The sequence below is a fragment of the Dermochelys coriacea genome, chromosome 14, assembly GCF_009764565.3.
Source record: "Dermochelys coriacea isolate rDerCor1 chromosome 14, rDerCor1.pri.v4, whole genome shotgun sequence".
NCBI lineage: Eukaryota > Metazoa > Chordata > Testudines > Dermochelyidae > Dermochelys > Dermochelys coriacea.
The window spans coordinates 27,805,211-27,818,839 of record NC_050081.1 but is presented as its reverse complement, the minus strand read 5'-3'; the positions used below and the strand labels follow the sequence as shown (position 1 = coordinate 27,818,839).

Here is a 13,629-nt window from a genome sequence, read left to right as displayed (position 1 = left end):
CTTTTTTCTATTTGGCAATGTCTATTTTGTAATGGAAAAGCAATTTAAAAAAATCACAAGTCAGGTCCAAAAAAGACATGAGATTGACCTAAAAATCATTAGCTTTAAAATATAACTCCAAGACATTTTAAGTTCTTATTATTTGCCTTTTGGTTTGTGACCCAGAGGATGCACTCAGGTCATATTCCTAATCTTTTCTCTGCAACTGTAAGGGTGAGAAATTTACTTATATTTAAATGAAATCTGAGGTTGTCACAATCTTACAACTAGAGCTGGGACTTTAGGAAAATTACCAGATAGTGTGAGATTTACAATAAAATATCAAAACTCACAAACTTATGTGACCTGACAACACTATAGCTGGTCAAAATGTCTGAACAAAAATGCTCTTTCAATAGAAAGACTTCTTTAGAAAAAAAAATTAATGAATTTTCCTGAGATGTGAATGTTTCTAATTTTTCAATGAAATGATGCTAAATGATAAAAATATATATTTTAAATTGATTCAAAATGAGAATTCTAATCAAATGAAATCACAACATTTTATTGACCCCTTCCCTATCCTTGCCAAAAGGAGCAAAAGACGAAAACCATGAAAGTTGGGGAAAAAAAGAACAGGAAAAATTGTTTCAATAATATTTGATTAAATATGAGAAGTAGAAAACCATAACGTGAACAGGCAATGAAGAAAACTAAACTGATAATTGGGTTTGGTGCAATCTCTTCCTGTAGCCTAAATACAGGAAGTCATTTCATTACCAATCTCCCTTGGACGTCCCTGAGAACAGGATCGGGCCCAATGCTCTTGAATAAAATACAATCTCAAAAGAAATAAATTACTAAATTACATTGCTAGGAATCTGAAAAGCATTGGAATGTACTTGTAATGTAGTGTTTACATAAGAAGTAAGACCCAGGATTGGAATGTACTTGTATGGAGGGCTGGTTAGGGGAGGCTGTGCCCCCACCCCCATCTGCCCCCCCACTGCCCCATCCAATTCCCCTTCCTTCCTGACTTTCCCCCCAGGACCCCTACCCCCATTCAACCCCCCTGTTCCCTGCCTTCTGACTGCCCGACCCTATCCACACCCCCGCCCCCGACCACTACCCCAAACTCCCCTGCCCTCTATCCAACCCCCCCCCACTCCCTGCCCCCTTACTGCACAGCACAGAGCACCGGTGGCTGGCAAAGCTACACCTGTGCCGCCCATACCATTGCCCGGCCGCCCAGAGCGTGGCGTCTGTGTAGTGTAGTAAATTGCTCTCCGTAACTGCTACCAGTAGGACATTCCTACATGGAGCAGTTTAATACACTACACCATCAGCATGGCACGCTGAGGCTGCTGGGGAGGAGGAACAGTGGGGGGAGGGGCTGGGGGCTAGCCTCCTGGGCCAGGAGCTCAGGGGCCAGGCAGGAGGGTCCCACAGGCTGGATGTGGCCCGCAGGCCATAATTTGCTCACCTCTGCTTTGGAATTAGTTCCATAGGTTATAGTCCAATGTCCAATATTAGGGTCATCCAGACTGGAGCTGGAGACCTCATTCTTGTGATTCAAACTTCTCCAGACCAAGCTTAAGCAAATCTGAGATAACAGGATCAGGGCCCTAGAGCAGTGTTTCTCAACCAGGGGTCTGGGACCCCCTGGGGGGCCATGAGCATGTTGCAGGGGGTCTGCCAAGCAGGACCAGTATTAGACTACCTGGGACCCAGGGCAGAAAGCCGAAGGTCCACCACATGTGGGTGAAGCCCAGGGCCCTGCCATCCGAGGCTGAAGCTGAAGCCTGAGCAACTTCACTTCATGGCATGAGGTCCTGGGCAGTTGTCCTGCTTGCTACCCCCTAACACTTGTCCAGGCTTTTTATGCAAAAAAAAAAACACTTGTTGTGGCACAAGTGGGCCATGGAGTTTTTATAGCATGTGGTGGGTCTCAGAAAGAAAAAAGTTGAGAACCCCTGCCCTAGAGTTCTCTTATAGATCTCTAGCAGGCTATTGACAGCCTCTTGACAGCAGCAGTTCCTTGGGTGAACAACAGATGATCATTGTGCCTTTGAAATAAAACCTATTTCCTAAGCACCACCTGTGATTAGCTGCATGGATTAGCATAAGGCAACGGCCCATCTCTCACCATTTACAGATACTACATACTTCAAAGAGAAATAAAGACAGTAATATCACTACATTTACAGTTCATCCAAATGCTAACATGTCCTTTTGATCTCTGTGATAGACAGGAACAGTTTGGTTACATTGCTAATAATATATGCAAACACACACAAATACAATAATCTCCTAATGTCTCTAAAGATTGAATCTGGGTTAGTTAGCCTGCTAGTGCTTAACCCCTTCTGCCTCAGTATCACATATGGATTCCTAAATGGCTATTTAATCTAGAAGAGAAAAGCAGAACAAGAACCACTGGCTGAAAACTGAAGCAGACAAATTAAAATTAGAAATTAGGCACAATTTTTTAACAGGGTTATTGACCTCTGCAACAAACTGCCAAGGGAAGTGGTGGACTCTCCATTTCTTGATCTTCTAAAATTAAGATTAGCTGCCTTTATGGAAGACATGTTTTAGCCAAACACAAGTTACTGGACTCAATACAGGGGTAAATACGTGAAATTTGATGCTAGTGATATACTGGAGATTAGAATAGCTGACCTAATGGTCCCTTCTGGCCTTAAACTCTGTCTCCATGAAAGTGGATGTGATTATACTTTAGCTACACTTTTATCATTAAACTCAACAATCAAAATATTATCATCATTATCATCACTCCCCAGACAGTGTGTTCTAGCTCTTCGTGGTTTTTGTTTCTGTGTGGTTTCAGAGTAGCAGCCGTGTTAGTCTGTATTCGCAAAAAGAAAAGGAGTACTTGTGGCACCTTAGAGACTAACAAATTTATTAGAGCATAAGCTTTCGTGAGCTACAGTAATGCATCCGATGAAGTGAGCTGTAGCTCACGAAAGCTTATGCTCTAATAAATTTGTTAGTCTCTAAGGTGCCACAAGTACTCCTTTTCTTGTTTCTGTGTGTTAACACATTTTATAACCTATATTTAATTACATCTCTTTTCAATTTTTTCTGCCTTGTAGGACTGGGAATTTACTCAGTAGCGGTTCAAAGAACAGGCCATGTAAGGAGCTGTATCCTCAGCAGCACCTCCAGTTAACATTCCCACCAGAGCACAATTCCTTCTTTTGGCTCCAGATGGCCTTTTCCAAAATGCTCACAAGCCTCCCCAATACTGGAAAAGGCCAAGTCAGGGAAGAGACCAGCACTAGGTGAGAAAAGCAATAGAGACCAGAGTTTCCTGCAGGGATAGCATGGGATCTGAGGGGGAGGGGCAGGGAGAGAAGAGAACACCCATTGTGGTGATTAGGGCGGTGCCCACCTCTACCAGCTGGGCAGGACAAGGGAAGGGAAGTTTAAGCTGCGCAAGATGGTAGGGGGGAGAAAGGCAGAGAGAAAGAGGGGATACCTTGTGAGCACTGACAATTAGATGGCTTAGGTCACAGCCTCCAAGGACTGTCAATTTACTGTTTCAGAGTAGCAGCCATGTTAGTCTGTATCCACAAAAAGAAAAGGAGGACTTGTGGCGCCTTAGACTAACAAATTTATTTGAGCATAAGCTTTCATAAGCTACAGCTCATTTCATCGGCTGTATTCAGTGGCAAATACAGTGGGGAGATTTATATACACAGAGAACATGAAACAATGGGTGTTACCATACACACTGTAACCAGAGTGACCACTTAAGGTGAGCTATTACCAGCAGGAGAGCAGGGGTGGGGGGGGAACTTTTGTAGTGATTAATCAAGGTGGGCCATTTCCAGCAGTTAACAAGAATATCTTGGGAACAGCAGGGGTCGGGGTGGGGCAGGAATAAACATGGGGGAAATGACCCATCCACTCCCAGTCTTTATTCAAGCCTAAATTTAATTGTATCCAGTTTGCAAATTAATTTAAATTCAGTCTCTCATTCGAATCTGTTTTTGAAGGTTTTTTGTTGAAGAATTGCCACTTTTAGGTCTGTAATCAAGCAACCAAAGAGATTGAAGTGTTCTCCAACTGGTTTTTGAATGTTATAATTCTTGACGTCGGATTTGTGTCCATTTATTCTTTTACATAGAGACTGTCCAGTTTGGCCAATACACATGGCAGAGGGGCATTACTGGCACATGATGGCATATATCACATTGGTAGATGTGCAGGTGAACGAGCCTCTGATAGTGTGGCTGATGTGATTAGGCCCTATGATGGTGTCCCCTGAATAGATATGTGGACACAGTTGGCAATGGTCTTTGTTGCAAGGATAGGTTCCTGGGTTAGTGGTTCTGGTGAGTATTTGCTTCAGGTTGGGGGGCTGTCTGTAAGCAAGGACTGGCCTGTCTCCCAAGATCTGTGAGAGCGATAGGGCATCCTGCAGGATAGGTTGTCGATCCTTGATGATGCGTTGGAGAGGTTTTAGTTGGGGGCTGAAGGTGATGGCTAGTGGCGTTCTGTTATTTTCTTTGTTGAATCTGTCCCGTAGTAAGTGACTTCTGGGTACTCTTCTGGCTCTGTCAATCTGTTTCTTCCTTTCAGCAGGTGCGTATTGTAGTTGTAAGAATGCTTGTTAGAAATCTTGTAGATGTGGCTCTGTCTGAGGGGTTGGAGCAAATGCGGTTATATCGTAGCGCTTGACTGTAGACAATGGATCGTGTGGTGTGGTCTGGATGAAAGCTGGAGGCATGCAGGTAGGCATAACAGTCAGTAGATTTCCGGTATAGGGTGGTGGTTATGTGACCATCGCTTATTAGCACCGTAGTGTCCAGGAAGTGGATCTCTTGTGTGGACTGGTCCAGGCTGAGGTTGATGGTGGGATGGAAATTGTTGAAATCATGATGGAATTCCTCAAGGTCTTCTTTTCCATGGGTCCAGATGATGTCATCAATGTAGCACAAGTAGAGTAGGGGCATTAGGGGACGAGAGCTGAGGAAGCGTTGTTCTAAGTCAGCCATAAAAATGTTGGCATATTGTGGGGACATGCGGGTACCCATAGCAGTGCTGCTGATTTAAAGGTATACATTGTCCTGTGTTTGGGTAACAAAGGAATGTTAATTGGGCCAGCAGACATTATCCCATTCACTTGTGTTGATAAGAATAAAGAGTAGATGCTAATTGTATTTGTATTCTTCTGCATCCTGTTTAATGTACACTAATGTAACCCTGTAATTACCTTTATATTATGTATGCAACTATACTCAAGTTTCTTTAGATTAAAAGGTCTGTATTCATCATTTAGATGAAGTTTACTAAAATGGTAATGTAACTGTCTTAATCCATCTAAAACTTGTTGGTTTACAATGAAAAACCACCTGTAAACCATTTTAGTAGTTTGAATGGCTTCAATAATTCGGCCCATCAAACCGAAGCATGAGTCCTTGCACAGTACAACTAGGGACTCTCAGACTGTCAATATTGCTGCATTCTTCATCAAAGGACATTCTCATGTGATGATGAAGGTCAGCTTGCTAGCCTGTTTCAAGTATTAAAGAGAAGCCTTGGACACAGATCCTGCCATCTCTCATCTGCTGAACTCTAAACGGGGAGTTTTGAGCAATTGGACTGAGATCCCCAAAAAGCCATTTTGGGGACAGCCCTGAGAGACTTGCAGAGAATTAGCAGACATATCTTTGCTATCAATTGGACTCATGTATTGTATCTTATCTGCTTTTAATAACTCCTTTCCTTCCTTAATTAATAAATCTTTAGTTTACTACGGATTGACTAACAGCATTGTTTTTGGTGAGATCCTGAAGTATGCAGTAACCTGAGGTGAGTGACCAAGCCCTTGGGGTTGGAAGAACCTATTGTGTGGTGTTTTTGGTTTTAATAACCTTACACTGTAAAGTCCAGTTTGCCTGGGTGGTAAGTAGGGGCTGGAATGCCAAGGGGACTCTCTGTACCCTGTGATAAGCTCATATTGTAATCCAGGAGTACCCTTTTATTACTGGCAGGTGAAATCTAATGATAGAATATGCCACCAGTTTGAGGTGTCTGCCCTTTTTTCTGACAGTCTGTCCTGAGTTTGGCACTCTTAGCACTGTGACATCTAGGTCCTTTCCCAAAGGGAATGCAGCTGGCTAGGGAGCCCCACACCTTGGACAAAGCCCATCACAATGCTAACTTCCCAGAGTGGTAGGGGAATTGCGCCCAGACTGCAATCATCACTGAGAGACCTCAAGGAAGATGCCACTTCCAGTCACAGCCCAAGAACAGACCTGCTCAGTGCATATGGATATAGCACATGGGGCAGAGGTTCTGACTTCCCCTCTTCCCTGGGGGTGCTCAATCCCCCATCTGCCCATGCCCTGCCCCCACTCCTCCCCATCCCCCAAGACCCCATCTTTCCTCTTTGCACCCCTGCCAAGCCCCCGCCCCCCTCTTTCTGCCTCCAGGGGTGCCCTGTCCTTGCTCCTCTCCTCCCTCCCTCCCAGAGCCATAAAATGGCTGTTCGCAGCAGACAGGAGGCACTGAGAGAGAGTGGGAAGCATGGTCAGCAGAGCTGCTGGTGGTGGAGAGGTGCTGGGGGGTGGGGCAGGAGGGGGGGGAAGCTTGGCTGCCAGGGAGTGCTGAGCACCTGCTAATTTTTCCCTATAGGTGCTCCATCCCTGAAGCACCCATAGAGTTGGCACCTATGATGGGGGAAGAGCACTCAGACCAGCAGAGATGAGAATAAGCTGGCTCAGTAAATGACACAGAGACATAGCACTGAGATCCAATGGGTGGTGACTTCCTCATGTAAACTAGCTTAGGTTTGTCTTCCCATAACTCTTGATTTCCTGGTTTTCAGAGGTTTAAATGCAGGCACACTCAGACCTGGTCTACACTACACAGTTAGGTCTTTGCAAGGCAGCTGCTGCCAACGTAAGTGCCTCTCTACACCAACTTAATAATACCATCTCCCCAAGTGGCATAGTCAGTCAATGTAGTTACTGTGTTACTTTGACTGTTACTGGCCTCCAGGAGCTGTCCCACAATGCCCCACACTGACCACTCTGATCACAGTTGTTAACTCTGCTGCTCAGGGGTCAGGTAGACTGGAAGCTGCCCCTTCCATTTAAAGCCCCATGGATTTTGGAAATTCCTTTTCTTGGTTGCCCAGCTTGGCAAGCACATCCAGCACCTGTCCATTGTTGTGTGCAACTGCCCAGCTGACCATGCCAGCTCCACGCTCCAGACATGCTCCTACCTGGATTACACAGGAGATATTGGATGCCCTAGGCCTGTGGGGAGCAGAGGCTGTGCAAGCTCAGCTCCAAGTCAGCCATAGAAACGTGTTCATCTATTAGCAGAACACTCAGCGCATGCAGGAGAAGGACTACGGGGACCAGCAGCAGTGCTGTGTGAAAACCAAGGAGCTGCAACAGATGTACTGGGAGGCCAACAGTAGGCTTGGTACTGAGCTTTTACCATGAGCTGCATGCCATTCTCAGCAGAAACCCCACCCACAACAGGACTATGGATAGCACCTTGGAGCCCAAGTCACGGGATCCTGCCATGAACAGTGAGGAGGAAGAGATGGTGGATGAGGAAGAGGAGGAGAAAGAGGGGGACAAGTGACCAGGGGATCCAGATGTGCAGTGAGGCACAGTCAAGCATGGGTGAGCCCAATGTAGGGGAAGGAACCTCGGATAAGTGTGCATTTTGAATTACAGGGATGACACCCCCAAAGCAGCAGGCTACATCTAACTTTTCATTTAATTACTCTTGCTAGAAGAGGTAGTGGTACAAGCAGGAGAGGTAAAGTTGCTTTTCATTCCCCTATAGAGTTAGGTAGTGTGGGGCCACACAGAGCAGTTTATGTGCATCGGGTTGTCCCATGAATCCTCCAGAGACCTCTCGATGAAAGTTTCATCGAGGTAGTCTGCAATACTCTGCTGAAGTTTTCTAGGAAGGGATGCTTTATTTCTTCCACCATAGTAGGACCCTTTCCCACACCACTCAGGATAACTAAGTTCAGCAGGCACCATTGCAGTATACAAGCTGGCAGCATACAGAGCCAGGCAGCTTCTGGACGCTGGCAGCAGCTGTGCTGTCTCTGCCTTTGTTAGTTTCTTTGTTATGGCCATTCAATTTACTATAGTCCACAGAAAAGCAGGAAGAACAGTCTGTTCAATATCATTACTGGATTTGGGCATCTTGGGACATCTGAATACTCAAGTCTATTGGTATAGACACTTCCAGCTCAGCAGGACTGTAGCTGTTTCTTTAAGAGAAGACTAATCTCCCTACACAACTGGTTAAACGACTCCAACTTTCCAGTTACAGCATTACTTTTGCTCTGCACCTTGGTAAATGGTGCAAGAAGAAAGCACATTTATCTGTTGGGAACACAAATTTCTTTTTAAAGCACAAGGAAAAGCTATGAGAACTCTGCAGCTAGTTCATAGCCAAAATCAGCTGTTTATCAAATTGCAAACTGAAATAGTCGCTTAAAATGTAAATTAAGATCTGATCACACCCTGAAGATTGCAAAACTGCTCAGAAGGATCAGGTAGGTTAATTTAGCTTCAAAACATCTCCTTAGATCCCCTCATATATACTGCTTATTGCTTGGATATATTTTTAATAACATAAATTAAATAATCCTGAGTCTTACTCTTTATGTAAACACTACATTACAAGTACATTCCAATGCCAAAAAGTTTGCCTGCCCCTGTTAGTGGTATAAGAGCCCTACCGTTAATCAAACCCTAACCTGCCCTTTGACCCCTTACACCCTGCCCACCTGTCACTGGAAGCCCTGCCCCATGGGGTATTACTTCCAGGGTCAAGGCAGCCACATGGCCAGAAGCCAGGTGTTGTGACCCCCTCTAAGAACTCCTCCCTTTGCTCTCTACCAGTCAGGATGGGTTTCATTGAAAAATACTCTGAGATCTGTCAATTAGCCAGTTCTTTATCCACTTAATTTGCGGGGGGTTTTGTATTGTCAAGCATAGTTTTCCCTGGGGGATGCCCCACCCTCACTCTGCCCCCTCCCGCAAGGCCCCACTCTTGCTCCACCTCTTTCTGCCCTCACTTCGCTCCCTCCCCTGAGGCCTGTCCTCACTCTACCTCTTCTTGCCCCTTCTACACCCCCTCCCTGAGGCCCCAGCCTGCCACTTGCTGCTCTATGCCCTCTCCCAACCCCCTCCCCTAGCCACCTATCAGCTGTTTCACAGTGCCTCGGATTCGCTGTTGGGAGCGTGGCCAAACAGCTGATTGGTCGCAGCCCAACAAACAGCTGTGGCTTGTGAGTGCTGAGCACCCACTTCCCCCCTCCCCCCCGTGAGTGCTTCAGCTCTGGAGCACCCATGGAGTCTGTGCCTATGTTGTCTAGTGCTATTTTTTTTTAAAATCAGAATATCATGCAGTATCATACAGACAATCCAGGATGTTTTTGGAAAGTGTAAGGGACAATTTCCTGGTGCAAGTGCTGGAGGAACTAACTAGGGGCAGAGCTCTTCTTGACCTGCTGCTCACAAACTGGGAAGAATTAGTAGGGAAAGCAAAAATAGATGGGAACCTGGGAGGCAGTGACCATGAGTTGGTCGAGTTCAGGATCCTGACAAAAGGAAGAAAGGAGAGCAGCAGAATATGGAACCTGGACTTCAGAAAAGCAGACTTTGACTCCCTCAGGGAACTGGGAGAATAACATGAGGGAGAAAGGAGTCCAGGAGAGCTGGCTGTATTTTAAAGAATCCTTATTGAGGATGCAGGAACAAACCATCCTGATGTGTAGAAAGAATAGTATATATGGCAGGCGACCAGCTTGGCTAACAGTGAAATCCTTGCTGATCTTAAGTACAAAAAAGAAGCTTACAAGAAGTGGAAGCTTGGACAAATGACCAGGGAGGAGTATAAAAATATTGCTCAGGCATGCAGGAGTGAAATCAGGAAGGCCAAATAACACTTGGAGTTGCAGCTAGCAAGGGATGTTAAGAGTAACAGGAAGGGTTTCTACAGGTATGTTAGCAACAAGAAGGTCAGGGAAAGTGTGAGCCCCTTACAGAATAGGAGAGGCAACCTAGTGACAGAGGATGAGGAAAAAGCTAATGTACTCAATGCTTTTTTTTGCCTTTGTCTTCACGAACAAGGTCAGCTCCCAGACTACTGCACTGGGCAGCACAGCATGGGGAGGAGGTGACCAGCCCTCTGTGGAGAAAGAAGTGGTTCAGGACTATTTAGAAAAGCTGGACAAGCACAAGTCAATGGCGCCAGATGCACTGCTTCCGAGGGTGCTAAAGGAGTTGGTAGATGTGATTGCAGAGCCATTGGCCATTATCTTTGAAAACTCATGGCAATCGGGGGATGGTCCCAGATGACTGGAAAAAGGCTAATGTAGTGCCCATCTTTAAAAAGGGGAAGGAGGAGGTCCAGGGAACTACAGATCAGTCAGCTCACCTCAGTCCCTGGAAAAATCATGGAGCAGGTCCTCAAGGAATCAATTTTGAAGTACTTCGAGGAGAGGAAAGTGATCAGGAACAGTCAGCATGGATTCACCAAGGGCAAATCATGCCTGACTAACCTAATTGCCTTCTATGATGAGAACTGGCATTAATTAAAATTCCTGTCCTTTAATTCTTTATTAGTTGAATCCCATATCAGCTTTTCCATTTTTTTCCCCATTATTGATGTTAGGCTAACCAGCCTATAGTTGTCAGGGTCATAGCACTTGCAGTGGGCCAGCAATCTCTTCAGTCATCTCTTTTAGGACTTTTGGGTGCAAGTTTTCTGGGCCTGATTATCTTAAAAAAAAGATCCCTAGATGTTTTGAAATCCTCCACAGTTACTAATGGATTGGAAAGTACTTTATCTTCCTCATGTGATACAAGTACGTCCTGCTTCTTTCCTAATATGGACAACAAATATTTATTGTCCAATTCCTGCCTTTTTTGCATCATCATTAACAATTTTACCATCTCCATCCAGGTATGGGCCTCTACCACTGTTAGGATCTGTTTTGTTCTTAATGTGCTTTAAAAAATTTCTTCAGCCATTGCAGAGCTATTGTTTCAGGCTGTATGCATCTCCATGCTGTGGTCTCATTTAGCAGAGACCATCTCATTGAGATGAACGGGTCACTTCACATCTCTGTGAGACTCCTGTGAGGTGGATGTGTGGAAGAGCCCTTTCTCTCCAACCTCACTCAGTCCTTCCTGTTAAAATGACAACTCTTCTAAGTGCTGTATAACCTGAATGCTTACATGGGTTGTCTTGAAACTTATTGTGCCTTGCGTGAGTGCAGGCTAGGGTTAGTGCAAGGGTGTGTCAACCAGCTGACTGGAGGCCAAATCAGGACCATCAGATGCTTTTGAACAAACCACAAAATCTTATTTACATTATTTTTTTTTTTTGCATTTTCTCTGGAGTCTGGACCTTGACTAAATTTGACCAAGAAATTTGGACCTTGACAAAAAATAATTGATTACCCGTGGGTTAGTGATTCAAAGTTAGGTTTGTTTGATCATGGGTTTCCAGAGGTACAGTACCCCCCCCAGAAAAAGAGTCCCTGGTCCATCTGTCCCTCCTACCCCACCCCCATTACCTCCTCCACCACCCCAATTTACTATCTGCCTCCACTTCTTACTTCGGAACTCAGCTGCTTGCCTTGCCCCGCCCTCCACCACTTGGGCCTGTAGCAGTAGCAACCACACACTGAGTTTTTGCAAGTGCATGTGGGCGCACATACCTCCTCCATTCCCCTTGGACTGGCCCTTATCTCCCCTACTGCCTTCGTCTGGTGGACTATCCCATCCTCTGCTTTGCCCACCAGCCCCTCTGCAGCAGTTTGCCCCCTTTTCCCTTGCTACCTGCCCCACCCACCCCTTGCTGACAATTCACTGCCTTTTTTTTTGCCCGGCCCCCAGTAGGTTCACTTTGTTTGCCTGCCCTTTGCCCTTGGGAGTTTAGCTTGTTTGCCTGCCCTGCCCTAGTCCCTGGGTGATTTTAGTTTGCCTGACCCACCCCCAACCCCTAAAGCTAGTCCTTTCATTTTGTCTGTCACAGCCCTGGTCTGTTTCCCACCCGTTCCTTTTTTTCCCCTTGGCCTCCAGTATCTCTCCCTCCCCCCCCCCACGCACTTGAGCCCCTTTCTGTTGAGCTCACCGTTCACTACTCTGCCCTGCATGATATTATAGTCCTTCCATTTTCCCCAGTGCAGCCGGAAGAGCCGGTAATCTCACCTTGTGTTGGTGATAGCCCCCTCCTTCCCTGCCTTGATAGGTGCCCCTGTGCCACTGCCCCTTGGTGCCCTCCTCTTACACCCTCAGCCTAGGAGAGAAGAGTGGTTGGCCATTCCCTTCCCCTCCCCACTCCTTTCCCCCCTTCCACCTGGTGTTCATTCCTGTCTCCATTGACCATGGCAGGGAGAAAGGTGGATGGGGCCCCCTAGGGTTGACTCTGCTGCCCCCCCTCCGCCTGTCCCCCCTGTGGTCACAATATCAACAACTGCTGCTGAATCGCCTGTCATCACCCCAGCTGGGATACCGGCAGCGGAGGGAACAGGGCGGACTCCATTGCTGCCAGGCCTCCTGCTCCCTCAACCTCTGAGGGAGCCCCCCAACCAGCAGGGGACCGAGAAGGGCAAAGGCCCTGCCAAGATGACCAAACCCTCTGTGGTAGGTGCTGCCCCCTTTGCTGTGTCCCCACCATCATCTGCAACATCCCTCCCTCCTCTCCCTTTTCTTCCCTCTACCAGCTCTGGGGGTGCCCCTCTTCTAACCCCCAGGGCATATACCCAGGTGTCTGTGACCTCCCCCCATGTCATCTCTCCCAGCCACTGCCTCAGATTCCATCCCTGGCAGCCAGGGCCCCTTCCCCACCTTGACCAGGAAGAACAGCATCTGTTGCCTCCTGGGTGCCCATCTTTCCCCATGTGGAGACCTACGTGGGGGCATTCTCAACGGTAGTGGGGCCTGCAGCCATGGTAGCGGCCTCTTAGATGTATGGGATGGTCACCTTCTTCCTGGCAGCGGCGTCCACCGCACAGGAAGCGGTGGAGAAGGGCCTGCCAGTGCAGGGCATGTATGTCCCCCTCAAGCCACTGGAGAACTTGGGCATAAGGGTGGTCCTGATGTCTGTTCTGCCCTTCCTCCCTAATGCTGCCCAATTGCCTTCCCTCTCCACCCTGGGGAGGCCGCTATCCCGCATCAGCCCTCTCCCACTGGGCTGCAATGACCCCACCCTCCTTCACATCCTCTCGTTCCGCCAGCAGGTGCAGCTTCAAGTGCCACCGGCGGTGAATGATGGAGAGGCGCTCAAGGGACCTTTTTGGTCCTCATCGGGGGCCTGATACCTGGTGCATTATTCCTTGGGAGAGGCCAGTGCTATCTCTGCTGGGCAATGGGGCACATCCAGAGGGACTGCCCCCTGGCCCGGCATGGAGAAGCATCCATAGATTGATCACACAAAGTGACTGTGCATTCAGAGACAGCCCGAGCCTTCTAGAGCAGGCCTGAAAAATGATACATTGTTACTCCTATGACATACTCAATTCCTGTCCACCCTTGTTACCCGGCTCCACACAGAGCTGGTGTCATGACTGCGGGGAAGGTCAGTGACATGATTATGAGACAGGCTTTACTTTTTGTATTTTATGTG

The 13,629-nt window shown here is 47.0% G+C and overlaps 2 protein-coding genes across 3 annotated transcripts in view; both read left to right on the top strand.

Annotated features, from left to right (window-relative positions):
* Positions 1-13,629, top strand: part of LOC119843012 (zinc finger protein RFP-like) — a 163,868-nt gene that overhangs the window by 60,292 nt on the left and 89,947 nt on the right. The gene's annotated exons all lie outside the window — the stretch shown is intronic.
* The window catches only part of LOC119842848 (butyrophilin subfamily 1 member A1-like), a 41,851-nt gene continuing 36,717 nt past the window's right edge, over positions 8,496-13,629 (top strand). The window contains exon 1 of the mRNA XM_043496831.1: positions 8,496-8,546. The gene's annotated coding sequence lies outside the window, so the exon portion shown is untranslated. The remainder of the gene's footprint in view (positions 8,547-13,629) is intronic.